Source organism: Colossoma macropomum, unplaced genomic scaffold (genome assembly GCF_904425465.1).
Source record: "Colossoma macropomum unplaced genomic scaffold, Colossoma_macropomum, whole genome shotgun sequence".
Lineage (NCBI taxonomy): Eukaryota > Metazoa > Chordata > Actinopteri > Characiformes > Serrasalmidae > Colossoma > Colossoma macropomum.
Window position 1 is genome coordinate 43,649,066 of NW_023494787.1, and position 14,157 is coordinate 43,663,222.

Genomic DNA, 14,157 nt, shown 5'->3' on the forward strand with positions numbered 1-14,157 from the left:
AAAATGGTTCTTCGAGGGTTCTTAGGTAAAGAAAATGGTTCTATATAGACCCATGAACATTCAAAGAACCCTTTGCATGCTTAAAGGGTTCTTTGTATCATGAAAGTGTTCTTCAGATTGATGGACAATGTGCTGTAGATGGTTCTATATAGAACCTATTTGAAAAGGATTCTGTAAAGCAACCAAAAGGGTTCTTCTATTGTTAGAAAGCTTATTACAATAGAAGAACCCTTTTGTGTGCTGTATAGAGCCATTTTCAAAAAGCTTCTATACAGAACCATTTTCTTTACTAAAGAACCCTTGAGGAACCATGATTTTTAAGTGTGTGGTGTGCAAAACTATTGAGCCCTATTCGAGCTGGGTTAGTTTAAGCTGGGGAGGTGCTGTAATTTAAATAACTACCGAAGAGATCCATGATTTTAATCCAGTATGAATCTATAATGTCTATATTTTTTACAAGGCTGCTAGGTAATAATTCCAGAGTAAATTACCTTCTATAACTTGCCAAACTCCCACCGTAATAGTAGTCTGGTTCAAATCAACATCACAGTAATGTAATAACAAAACCAGGTAATAGATAACAGCACTTCCTTTTTTCATCTTTTTTTTTTTACCTTTTTTGTGACATAAAGACAAGGTTTACAGCTGAAATGGAGCTTGATTTGACTCAATTCCTTAATGAAAAGACTACTGAAATCCACCACATTTTCAGACAAGGACAATGAAATCATATTTGGTTCCATTTGGTATGTTGAATGAACCTTCTTAACTTTTCTAGGCTAATGTTAGTCTATATACCAATTAGCCACTTGTTCAGAAGTGTGGCATCTGTCGAATAATGCTGACGTTACCATCTGTGCGATGATGTTTCTATTTCAAACCGGTCTATTCGAGGTTATTTCAGGTAGATTCTTTATTCCGTACTAATTGGCCAGTCAAATCACACATAAATTACATTACCGGCCCTCCTCTGGTGGAACTAATCCAGCTTGAATAAGGCTACAGACACTTAAGCACTTTGTTTAAACTCATTCATCCAGGAAGTGAGTAATTTTTATTCTAAATACACCATATGTAATTAAAACTGATGCAAATAAACATGAGTATAATAAAACGTAACAGGATAGCTGGATGAACACAGGTTTGGTTCTAGATTTCTCCTGGACGCCCCCAACCATGACATGAATTTATTACATTCAACCAGTAGCGCGTCAGATTTAACCTAATGGAGAATTGATTAGCCAAGCCAGGTATTGGTTGATAACTATATAACACTGGGTAGCCACAAGGAGGTTTTAAAATGACTAAATGAACAGATTAATATACATAAACACACTACTTATTGTATTATTATTTGTACTTATTCTGATACTAGTGTTTTTTTAAGCAAATAAACACTTATTGCTCAGATAAACAGCTTTTAAATTGTAATTTCCCCCAGGTGGCTAAGTCCTTTGTACAGTACTTTATTTTCAGTGAAGTAGCTTCTGTTTTCTGAACGTATGACGTGTCTTTGTTTTTATTTCTCACAGACTTGTTGTGTTGGTAGGTATTAAACTACATACAGCTGTTTGGCATAAACCGACACATAGTGTTGTTGAACATATCTGGGATTGGGACTGGATGACAATCTGAAGAGTTTAGCAAAAGATAGATGCATTTGGCTTTCATGCACACACTGAGCTGCCTGGCTGTTAAGATAAAGATTTAAACATACAGATTTGTATGATTAGTTGTTGAAAGATCATTGTTGTTGGCATAAAGTTAGTGGTTGAAATAAAAAAGGCACTGAACTCTCTGTTAGAAATCTCTCTTATTAAAGGGTTTTTTTGGTCATTTTTATAGTGCCTGTGTCGGTATAAATGAGCTGAATTGAAGCTCTCTGAGGGATCCTGGCTGTATGTGCTGTTCAGGCTTGTTTAGGGTCCATTGTTTACACTGCTGGGATTGCATTTACTGTGTCAGAGAGAGTTTTACATAAAACTCAAACTTCATGGCACGGCTTTTTTTTAAAATCATTGCGCCACTTTACCTGAAAATATGAACATGCATCATCTAGAAGATGAAGAATATTTAAATCCTTCATTTCATCAAGCATGTAGTTGGTTTTCAGCATCGCTCCAAAAGTGTTTTGCTGTGTCTCGCAGCAACACTGCCTGCTTATTTTCAGTACCGCAGTCCGTTTTCACACATGTGCAGACTAAAATTCCGAAAGGAATCAGAGTAAGAGTTTACATGCACTGAGAAATCTGATTACTGAGTTCAAATCTAGACCTTACTCTGATCTAAGAAATCGGAGTATGCGGTTTACATACATACTGTTTGAATAATCCGATAACTGTAGAAATCCAATTAAGATCAGATTATTGAACGCACTCACTGTAAAGAAATCTAGAGTTATGCAGAAATTTTGAAAAAATAATGGGATTTCCCTTTAAAATCCTAGGACAACAAGCAAGTCTATGTTTTACTCGCTTATTCACTGAAGCATTTTGTGTGAGCAAAAGCGTTTCAGTGGGGCAGACAGACATTTCAACACTAAGTGACTTCAAATGCTTCAGACATCAATCACATCACTGGGACTGGAACATGCAAAGGCTTTGGCGAGTCTGTCCCTTAGTATTTATCCCCAAGGCAACTCACGCTTGGGTGAGGGAACTCTTCTGTCTGGATCCTCCTCTCAGGCCTGTCAAAGGTCAGAAATTTGAGGAGCATGGAGTTTGTCAAAGCCCCTGTCAATCGGATGGATTAAAGGACTGTGTAATTTGTGGTTGTGGTGCAACTAGGCCTGTGCCTGGTGATGGTTTACAGAGTTACCATGGTAACAGCCCTCAGTGATGGCACTCTTTTACTGCCAGTTTAAAAAAAGTTTATTTATTGATTTATTTCATGCAAACCATGTGAACACAACTGTATATGTGGGGCAACATAGTATCCTACATTTATACCACATTTAGGGTACCTGATATAAATGAGACTGTAAACTTTATAAATGTGAATTTTGAGCTGCTTTGGTTTTATAGTTACAAAATTTTGAAAAGCTGCCTGTTTAGTTGCACATCCTTAGAATACAGCGTCATGTTTTGGACATCAAGGTAAACAGCTGAGAAAAGCGCAGTCGTGTCTCGGCTCTCATGCAGTCAGGCTAAGCTAAGTGACTACAGGCATCATAGCTTTGGGTTGTAAACTTTATCTCACAATTCTGCTCCTTCTTACTAAATTAATCACACATTAATTTGGCCATGAAAGATGACAATATACTAGAACCACAATTTTTACTGAACTGAACATTTATTATGTTTTTCAAAGCTACGATCCATCTATTATGTATATACTGGTAGTAGTAGTAGTAGTAGTAGTATTAGTAGTTATCTGCCGACACACACACTTTCACACCTAGGGGCAATTTAGTGTGTCCAGTTGGCCTGACTACATGTTTTTGGATAGTGGGAGGAAACTGGAATGCCCAGAGGAAACACACACAGACACGAGGAGAACATGCAAACTCCACACAGAAAGGACCCTGGTCGCCCAGCTGGGGAATCAAACACAGACCCTTCTTGCTGTGAGGCAACAGTGCTACCCACTGTGCCTAACTTTGTCCCTAACTCTGAAGCAGAGCAGACAAAGAGATATCATGATCAGATATCATCATTTAAACTCATCATTATCTTTATTATTAAATGGTTCCAACTGTTCACCAATTTCTCCAGAATGTCCTGTCTTTTTTGGATCTTTAGTTCGTAATGGCTTGTTTGTGATCTTTGATTGCATCTGTCCATCTTGTTGCTGATCGTCCTGTTCTTCTTCTTCTTCTTCTTTTGCTTTTAAATGTTTCAAGCAGAACGGTCTTTTCTAATGAACTGCTTCTTCTCAGAGTGAGTCCAAGAGAAGAGCTTTAGTTTGGTTATCTGGGCTTAGAATAAGAGGTGAGGCTTGATTTGGTGAAGGATCCATTTGTTTTCTTTGCCATCTAAGGTTCTCTCAAAAGTCTCCACCAGCACCAAACTTCAAAGGTATCATATTTTTCATCATCCTTGAAGAACTACAGAAAAGACAGTAGCCTGGCCAGTTCTGATGTTTGTTTGTAGAGAAAAGTGATTACATTTGAAGATCTTGTTAAGCTATTCGTGCTGCCAAGTGCTGATTTATGTCATATTTCTTGAATGTTGGAACAAGACAGCTGGTTGCTGATTGATCCAAATATACAAAAGCTCCACCAGTTCTGCACCATCATCAATGGTAAAGTTAATGGCCTTTCCCATTGACATAACCTTGGTTTTCTACACATTTAGCTAAACTTTTGCTCCGTTCCTCAACTTTCAGTTCAAGTCCCCCCTCCATGTGAGTGCTTCAGTCTGTGTATTAGCATAGTTTGAGGCTGAGCTTGCACTAAGTTGACCTGCGTGACTCTAAGTGCTTGTTGTTGCTTGTGTAGCTCATTGAAAGGTTAACCAGAATTGGAAAGGGAGCCGAAATCCCATCAGTCATCTGGTCCTCAGGGCTTGTGTCTGCGTCTGGAGTGAGTGTGTGTGTGTGCGGTGCAATGTGTTTGGTTAGCACCCCTCCTTGCTATATCTCTCTTTCCCTCTGGACATCAGCCTGACCTTCTGGCCCCATTAGCTGTGCTTGTTTTAACCTTCAGAACAGCACTGTTATCAGTGTTGTGGCTTAAAGAGATGCTTCACCCAAAAACGGCTAATGTTCATAGCTAATAATGAGTGAAAGCTTGTAGGAGCCTTCAGCATAATGCAAATACTTTTATGCCAACTGGTCCCCATCAGCTTTTATTCCTTGCATTATTGCATATATTATCCGTTAGCATTATTGGGTGAAGGCCACACGCTTCAGGCCTTCCCCCTCTTTCATCACCAGCAAAACCAGATGTTTCTGGACATCCACTGCAGGCCATGCCACTCCCTCTCCAGCCGCCCCTGCAATAACTTAATCTCCTTGACCCGTCCCACATTGCGGCTTAACCTTGCAGACCTTGCAAAATGCTCCCTCCCACCCTTAGCTATTATTGCCCTAGACCCACACACCCAACAGGAAACTTTCACCTTACATGCCCCTTCTATACCACACACATGCCTCTATAAAACTCCCCTCCTTTCCAGAACAATCCCCACAGCCCCTCAGCACCCATCCTCCCGCTCTTTCCACAACACCTCCGCCTGGGTGATGATTAAGAATCTCCATGGCTCTTAAAAAACAAGCTTATGTTGCAAACTCTTCATGCAGAGCAACTGTCTGGAACAAATGATGACTAATTCTCCTCGATTACCACAATCTTGTCTTTAAGCCTCCGTTCCTTCAACTCAGTCTCATCATGCTCCTCATTTAAGCTCAGTTCACATGACAAGATGAGAAAACAGAGCTAGTACTGCACGATATGTTGTTTGTTAATCAGTATCGCCACACTGGTCTTTGCAATCCTAATATCACAGAAGTCTTCAGTATGTAAATGAGCCCTTTAAAACAATCACTAAATGTTTTATTGTGTGCTATGAACAACATGACCAATTATAGATTATCATTAGGTGTTTGGACGTGTCAAGGCATTTACATGATCTAACAAATCCTTGAGATTTGTCCATTCCAATACTTATCTGATATTTATTCTTTAAAAAACTACTGAGCTATTTTTAATTGAAGAGTCCTCTTAATTTGGGGTAACTGTGTGGATGGGGTAGGGGTATTTTTTCCTTTGTTTTACCTTTTGACAATTTTCTGATGGTCCTTTACACTGAAGTGACCGCAGGGCAGTACATAGTGATACCACATGACCTGAGTCTTAATCTTTGTCAAATGAAAGCACAGTTTAGTATAATTATGATTTTAGTATATTGTCATGTTTAATTTGTCTATGGAACTGTAATCTGGCAAAAAAGAACAGAATTGCAAATGTCACACAAACTTCACCATCTGAGAGTTAACCCTTTGTCTTCTATTCTGAAGCTTTTCACCTGAGGCCATTTGAAACGTCCCATTTTGCCTGCTAAACGAGAGCTGAGACATGTTTTTACTCATGTTTTTCGTGGAACCGCATCATTTTTCAGTCTGACACTGTGGTGTGAGGATCCTAAAATGTACACTCTATGATAGAGGCGGCTTTTTGTATATATCTGCCAGCAGCATGAGCACATTTAACCAGCGCAACTGCGATTTTACAACGTTATCTATGTGAAGTAAAATAAATGCGGTATTAATGTAGTATATCACATCAACCAATGTTTAAAGTTCAGTTATGTTTATAGTTATGTATGAATACTAGTGTCTTCCTGTGGTTTGAAATGAACTAAATCAATAAATGAACATCATTCTTTTTAGCTGGTGGTAAATCAGTTTGTACTGTCACTGGGGGCAGTTGCCATGGTAACTCAATTAACTGTCACCAGGCAAAGGCCTAAAGTATGCTATCATGCTCAAACTGCTCAATCACTCTAAAACCATTCATGAAGAAACACACAGCTCAGTGTGAGCTTGTGCTTTTTTCGGGATAGATTTTATACAATATTAAATCAGATTCATTCTTGTCTTTATCCGGTCTAGCCTGAAACCAAACAAACGTGGATATGATGCTAACTACAGAATGACAACACAACTTCTGTGGTCTATATATTTTATGATATTTCCTTTTTCAAAAGCTTGATAAGTTCGAAAAGACAGATGCACCAGTAGTGGCACATTTTATGTGCTCCATGTACTGTACATCCCTAATATCTTTAGCTCCAAACTCTCCTGACAATTGAGTGAAATCTTCCACAGCTTTATCATCATCCCTTTTTAAAGGAACATACTATTGCTCAGTGTTCCAGAAGCACTGACAATATCCACAGTCTTATCGTGATTGTATTGTGATATTCCTTTCGTCGAATCAGCTTTAGCTGCATCTGGGCCTGTCCACTGCGAGGGTGAGGCTGGTACCGGGGGAGGCAAGTGGACAGTCCGTTCCTGGGACATTTCCCAGGCCCTGTATCCACGGGGGTATCCTAGGGGCCTGTGTTCTGGTCCAGTTCCCTCAGCGTGGGAGAGCAGCAAGCGAGCCTGAGGATTGCGGTCAGGGCTAATGCCTCTATTGCTTCCAGACTGGCTGCGAATTGAAAAAAAGCTTGTGAGCCTGAAGCATTGTTCTGCATCGCACATCATCATATCTGTGAGGCTGAATGAAATGCCTGAGCCTGTCTCTGAGCTGTTTGTGTGTTTTGGAATGTCGAGTGCTCAGATAAGATCCAGCTGGTCTGTGTACTGTATGCATATGCACGAGTGCACGAGTGTGTGAGAAAAATCCTGGTGATACGCCCCAGTGATAAAGACCCATTTGAAGACATGAGGCAAAGCAGAGTGCAATATGGTGGTACTTCACAATACGCTTTTGTATGTATGTCATGAGTATTGTCGGTACTAGAATGCTGAAAATCTGGATGTATAAATAAAAAAGAAATATATAGAAATTAGAAATATAGAATTAGAAGTCCCTTATTGTGCAAAGGTCGAAGACCACCCTGTATTTATTTAATTTCCAGTTTAAGCAGCCATTAGATACAAGCTATTTATTTTTAAGGAGATATTTCTGAGATTAGATGTAAGATAATCCACTTGCATGAGGAATGAGAAAGACAAAGGAAAATAAGTGAAAAAGAAGGAAAGTAAAAAAAAAATGATTAAAAGATACAGAAATATATGTTTTCTGCTTTCTCCTGATGTTGATGTTGAAAATCGAATATACTTTATACTTTATGGCAGTTTTGACTGACGGATGGTCTCTGACTTTAGCACAGTATTATGTCGGTACAACATTTATCTTATTGTATCAATTTATTTTGAACAATTTCTTGATTTTTCCCCTCGTTTTCCCTCCTAAATCATTTATCTTTGCAAACATTAAAGTTAACTGTATTCATAGATTTTATTGCCTTCTGTCAATGTCTAGACCATTTTGCTGGTGCATTTTGTCCATTATAACCTGTTTGCAAAAAAAGGTATATTTTGTCACATTGCCCCCCATTAATGCAAGATGTTTGTGTCCTTGAGTGGTCAAGTGAGTAGTGTCCTTTCTCAGTTAAGGTTGATTTGAAGAATGACGTTTTTCCTCTAGAATACTGTCTCTCAGACTGTGTGCCGAGTATCTCCTTAGACTAAGTGGTCTGTGTGCATCATGGGTATTGGTGAAGTGTGACCTATTAGGCTTTCGCCCAGTGAGATACTGGCAGGCTAATGTGATGACTCATAGATGCTACACTTGTTGTCTGATGAAAGAGCTCTTCAGTGGGAAAGCAGTGGAATGTTCTCTTGCTAAACAAGATTTGCTCTGGAATAGAAGCTGCCAGGCTGGATATGGCTCAAACATTATGGCTACTTGCCAATAGGGGGCATTGTTTACCATAGCATTTTTTTTTCCATCGGCCTTGCAAAGTATAAATGCTTTGGATATGTTTTACTGTTGTGTTCCAGGTTAAACAGACTAGCTTCTTTGGTCACTTTGTATGGTGATTAGTCATCTTACTCAGTATGGAGTGTACAACATACATCATCATCATCATCATCATCATCGTTAACCGCTTAGTCCAGCTAGGGTCGCGGTAGCAGTTGGGAGAGCAGAGAATCCCAGTTATTTAGATAAACGTAAACTGAAATTACTGCCCATGGATGAATACTTATTAAAAAAATAAAAAAAAATGGCATGTAAAAACTTGACTGGTGCACATCCAAGACACACATGCTGGAATCATTTAAACGGACACTCTGGCCAAAATCAAAAATGTAACCATGGCTACTGTAGTAAACATGCCTACCCACCGCCTACAGTGTTGCTGCAGTCGTCTACAGAGTGATATTTTCCAGTTTTAGGACTGGGAAAACTTCTCCTGATGATCTTTGGAAAAACTACAGCTGCTTTAGGGTGGATTTCTGGGGGTTGGCTGTCATCATTGCAAGGGAGATAATAGATTACTAGGAGATATTAGAAATCCCTGGTCAGGAGAGGGGGCTAACAAGCTTAATGCTAAAGTTAGCAAGGTAGTACCTTCCCTCAGCTGGCCTTTTTTGTCTGGCTTAAAGGTTTAAAAACCTGTCTCTGGGGTCCATTTTGTGCTGATGTTATGCTAATGCTAGCTTGGAGGTGTTTATTGGCCCACTGGTCAGTGCCTAGGCTGGCAGTCAGTATTGACTGACACCACCAGGTAGTGAGAGAACACAGAAGAACAAACACAGGAAAACATTCAAAAACCATGAATTCTGTCGACCCAGTATAATGTGCTATACAGTGTGTCCCAATTCAGGGACTGGATCCTTCGAAGGACACGGTCTACGAAGGCGTGTCCTACGAAGGCGTGTCCTACAAAGGCTGTTTAGACTGAAAATGAGACGGTCTGCCCTATGGCGGATTTTCTGTTTGCGTCACAGCACCGCCATTCCCGACCTTATCATCATCATCATCATCATCGTTAACCGCTTAGTCCAGCTAGGGTCGCGGTGGCAGTTGGGAGAGCAGAGAATCCCAGACGACCCTGTCCTCCGCAAATTCCTCCAGCTCATTCCCGGGGACCCCAAGCCGCTCCCAGGCCAACCTGGAGATATAATCGCTTCAACAACATACATACAGTACCAGTTAAAAGTTTGTAAAAGTTTATAAAAAAATTAAAAAATTGCATGTTAAAACTTGACTGGTGCACATCCAAGACACACATGCTGGAATCATTTAAACGGGCACTCTGGCCAAAATCAAAAATGTAACCATGGCTACTATAGTAAACATGCCTACCCACCGCCTACAGTGTTGCTGCAGTCGTCTACAGAGTGATATTTTCCAGTTTTAGGACTGGGAAAACTTCTCCTGATGATGTCTGGAAGGTGGGAGGATCTTTGGAAAAACTACAGCTGCTTTAGAGTGGATTTCTGGGGGTTGGCTGTCATCATTGCAAGGGAGATAATAGATTACTAGGAAATATCAGAAATCCCTGGTCAGGAGAGGAGGCTAACAAGCTTAATGCTAAAGTTAGCAAGGTAGTACCTTCCCTCAGCTGGCCTTTTTTGTCTGGCTTAAAGGTTTAAAAACCTGTCTCTGGGGTCCATTTTGTGCTGATGTTATGCTAATGCTAGCTTGGAGGTGTTTATTGGCCCACTGGTCAGTGCCTAGGCTGGCAGTCAGTATTGACTGACACCACCAGGTAGTGAGAGAACACAGAAGAACAAACACAGGAAAACATTCAAAAACCATGAATTCTGTCGACCCAGTATAATGTGCTATACAGTGTGTCCCAATTCAGGGACTGGATCCTTCGAAGGACACGGTCTACGAAGGCGTGTCCTACGAAGGCGTGTCCTACAAAGGCTGTTTAGACTGAAAATGAGACGGTCTGCCCTATGGCGGATTTTCTGTTTGCGTCACAGCACCGCCATTCCCGACCTTATCATCATCATCATCATCATCGTTAACCGCTTAGTCCAGCTAGGGTCGCGGTGGCAGTTGGGAGAGCAGAGAATCCCAGACGACCCTGTCCTCCGCAAATTCCTCCAGCTCATTCCCGGGGACCCCAAGCCGCTCCCAGGCCAACCTGGAGATATAATCGCTTCAACAACATACATACAGTACCAGTTAAAAGTTTGTAAAAGTTTATAAAAAAATTAAAAAATTGCATGTTAAAACTTGACTGGTGCACATCCAAGACACACATGCTGGAATCATTTAAACGGGCACTCTGGCCAAAATCAAAAATGTAACCATGGCTACTATAGTAAACATGCCTACCCACCGCCTACAGTGTTGCTGCAGTCGTCTACAGAGTGATATTTTCCAGTTTTAGGACTGGGAAAACTTCTCCTGATGATGTCTGGAAGGTGGGAGGATCTTTGGAAAAACTACAGCTGCTTTAGAGTGGATTTCTGGGGGTTGGCTGTCATCATTGCAAGGGAGATAATAGATTACTAGGAAATATCAGAAATCCCTGGTCAGGAGAGGAGGCTAACAAGCTTAATGCTAAAGTTAGCAAGGTAGTACCTTCCCTCAGCTGGCCTTTTTTGTCTGGCTTAAAGGTTTAAAAACCTGTCTCTGGGGTCCATTTTGTGCTGATGTTATGCTAATGCTAGCTTGGAGGTGTCAGTGCCTAGGCTGGCAGTCAGTATTGATTGACATCACCGGGTAGTGAGAGAACACAGAAGAACAAACACAGGAAAAAATGCAAAAACCATGAATTCTGTCGACCCAGTATAATGTGCTATACAGTGTGTCCCAATTCAGGGGCTGGATCCTTTGAAGGACATGGTCTACGAAGGCGTGTCCTACAAAGGCTGCTTAGACCGAAAATGAGACGGTCTGCCCTATGGCGGATTTTCTGTTTGCGCCACAGCACCGCCGTTCCCGACCTTACCATTGCACCACAAAACACTGTTCCTGTCAAGTTCTTTTAAAGTTCTTTAAAGATGGAGCCAGAAACTTTGATTTTAATTGTTTATTTTTTCATTTATTAGAGCTGGAGATGCTTTACCGCCAGCTACTGATAAGATGTTTTTTTTTTACATTTGTATGGTTAGCCATTCACCTCAATTTAAACCCAATCACCTCAATTTAAACGCAATCGGCCTTCAAATGCAGCCTCTGAAGGACGCAGCCCCTGAATCGAGACAACGGATAGAATACTACATAATATGACAGTAGGAGGCCGGAATGCTCCTTTAAGTAAAGCTGTGAAGATTCATATACAAATAATGTCTTGAAGACGTCTACAATTCTTCAGGTATATGATCTGTAGAAAAATCTGCTTTCCTTAAGTTTATCCCGGATTTTAATGCTGCCATAGCATTGCACTGGAGCTACAAGGCTAAGGTTGCTAACAAGCTTAAAATACAAAAAGTTATGTTGCGTAAGCAGTTCTAACAGCCATCCTGAAGCCGTTATTTTTGTCTGTATTTTGTCTATTTTTATAGATAACAGTGTGTCATACAGTGTCAGAAAAGTTACTTAACAACCTGACACGGTTTGGAGTGAATATGTTAGCTCCATGTCTTGGCTGATTGACTATCGGTGGTAAAGTGTGTTCATTTAATTTTTAACCTAATCATTGCGTTTTCTGGTAGAAGAGACTCGATAGTTACTGCAGGCCAGCTTTGGAGTCCAGAACTCCTCACATGTGCTATGCTCTTGTGTCTGTGCCAGACGCTAAGCTGGAGCACGGCTAAAGGCTGCCTTTGATCTCCGGCTGGTCTCGTCCTGGTTTAGTGACAGAACCAGTCGTTTGTATTTCCCCTCTGGCAGCGGCCACTGCAGGTCACAGTGGCCTGCTGGAGAGGTGTGCAGGGGACAGAGTCATTAGCAGTCCAGTCAAGTGTCAGGACAGTGTGGGAATGTAGAGTTTGTCTTGTCTATTAGCCTGTCTGAATTATTACATAATCTCCGGATCATAATTATTCAAGCTAGTCATTGAATGATGTCTACAATGCAAATATAGCCATTTATTTTACCATCCAAAATGACCAGTGAGCATTCTGAGCGTCTTCTGAGTTTTTATATTGTGGCATCAGCATAGACTGAGACGAAGGGGAGGCCGCGGTTTCTACCACAACAAGTGCTCTTTATTAAACACCAGGTAGAGAAGCACAGACAAACACAGCCGCGGAGCAGGCAGGTCACCTCTAGCCATACAGAAAACACACACCACAAGCCTTTAACTGAAGAGCAACATAAACAACATTAATATTCCTTTTTTTACGAGGAGCGTGTGCTGCCCTTGAGCCTTTTCTAATGGCCCTCTGCGTATCGCTGTTGTCGGAAGAAAACCTCGTATCTCCAAAATGGTAACTTTACAGGAGAAGGAAAAAACCTACTTTGCTTTTAATGTAAGTCAATGGAACCAGGCATTTTTCTAAGTCATTTTGGGCTGTTTCTTTTGGTCAATTCTTCATAAAATTTACACACAATGTAAAGAGCAACAGGCATTTTCAAATGATGTCAAAAACTGAAAAACGACAAAAATAGAGATTTGGAAAAAAAAATGGAAACAAGGTTTTCTTCCGACAGCAGCGACATATAATGCTGAAAATGGAAAAACAGTAGTTAGGTTCTCCTTCAGTACCATTTTGCTTTAAAACACCCTGCCTGTAGCTCTCTGATTTTAAAAATATGTTTTAGGAGTTTTTGTTTATTTGAGCTTGAGTTGTGTCTGTCGTGAGGTGGAACTTCTTTGGTAAAACATGTAGATGAAGCCAGCAAACGTACAGAAACTGAATTCATCTTATTCTTTACTCTTCAAGGTGAACGTAAAGTCATCAAGCACTATTGCATTACCTCTAAGTGGCACCTAGCAAGCTAGGTAGGTAACATGAACGTTGTTAGCATGTATGCTAGCACAGTGAGTGGTTTTACCTCATATTTTCACACTTTTAAGAGAAATATGTAAAAATCTTTACATGTTTCTGTGTAACTTTAGACTTTTTGAGTGTATAGCCTTAGTATACTGTGTCAGTTAAACCTCAAATTAGCTACTAAGTGAGGCTAGCTCGGTAGCTAATCATCCAGTTCCTTTAGGCTTGTACTTTAATAGTTGCATAAATAGAACAAAATGATAATGAAATTGTTCACCTCAATTATTTATGACAGTCATCATCTAAAATGCTAACTTGCCTAGTCTGTGTGTGTGCAGTTTAGCAAATAGCATTTCTGCTGTGCTAGTCTTTATTACTGAGCCATATTGAGATGTTAACTTTTTTTAAAGCTCACTTTTTACCTCTGGTTTCATCAGAATTGCACTGAGTGACTAAGACATCCCTTTGACTTCATCACAGAGAGTTTTCTGAGCGGGCGTCAGACTTTGTGTTAGGTCCCAAGACACAGCACTGAGGCTGTGTGTTAAGAGCTGAGAAACAGTGCTTGTTTGGCAAAGGACTGAGACCTGAGGCATGCCTGCGGTCCCTCTGGGACAGGGCCAGGGCAGCATGGAGGTCAGATTAAGGAAGTGAAGAGGCAACATTTGAAGGTTTTGTGTACACAATCTCCAGCTCCGAGGGGACCCTGAGAAAACGCTAGAAGACATTGTGTGTCGGCAGCTGCTTGTGCTTCAGTATCTTCAACACACAAAGCAATTAAATCATCATAGTTGAGGTTTTCGTGTTACAACTTGCACCCCCCCCTTTAAAAACGGCAGCCTTTGAATCTTCATAAGC

At 40.6% G+C, this 14,157-nt stretch overlaps 1 protein-coding gene across 4 annotated transcripts in view; it reads left to right on the forward strand.

Annotated features, from left to right (window-relative positions):
• The window catches only part of col5a3a (collagen, type V, alpha 3a), a 138,928-nt gene that overhangs the window by 28,750 nt on the left and 96,021 nt on the right, over positions 1 to 14,157 (forward strand). The window lies entirely within an intron of this gene.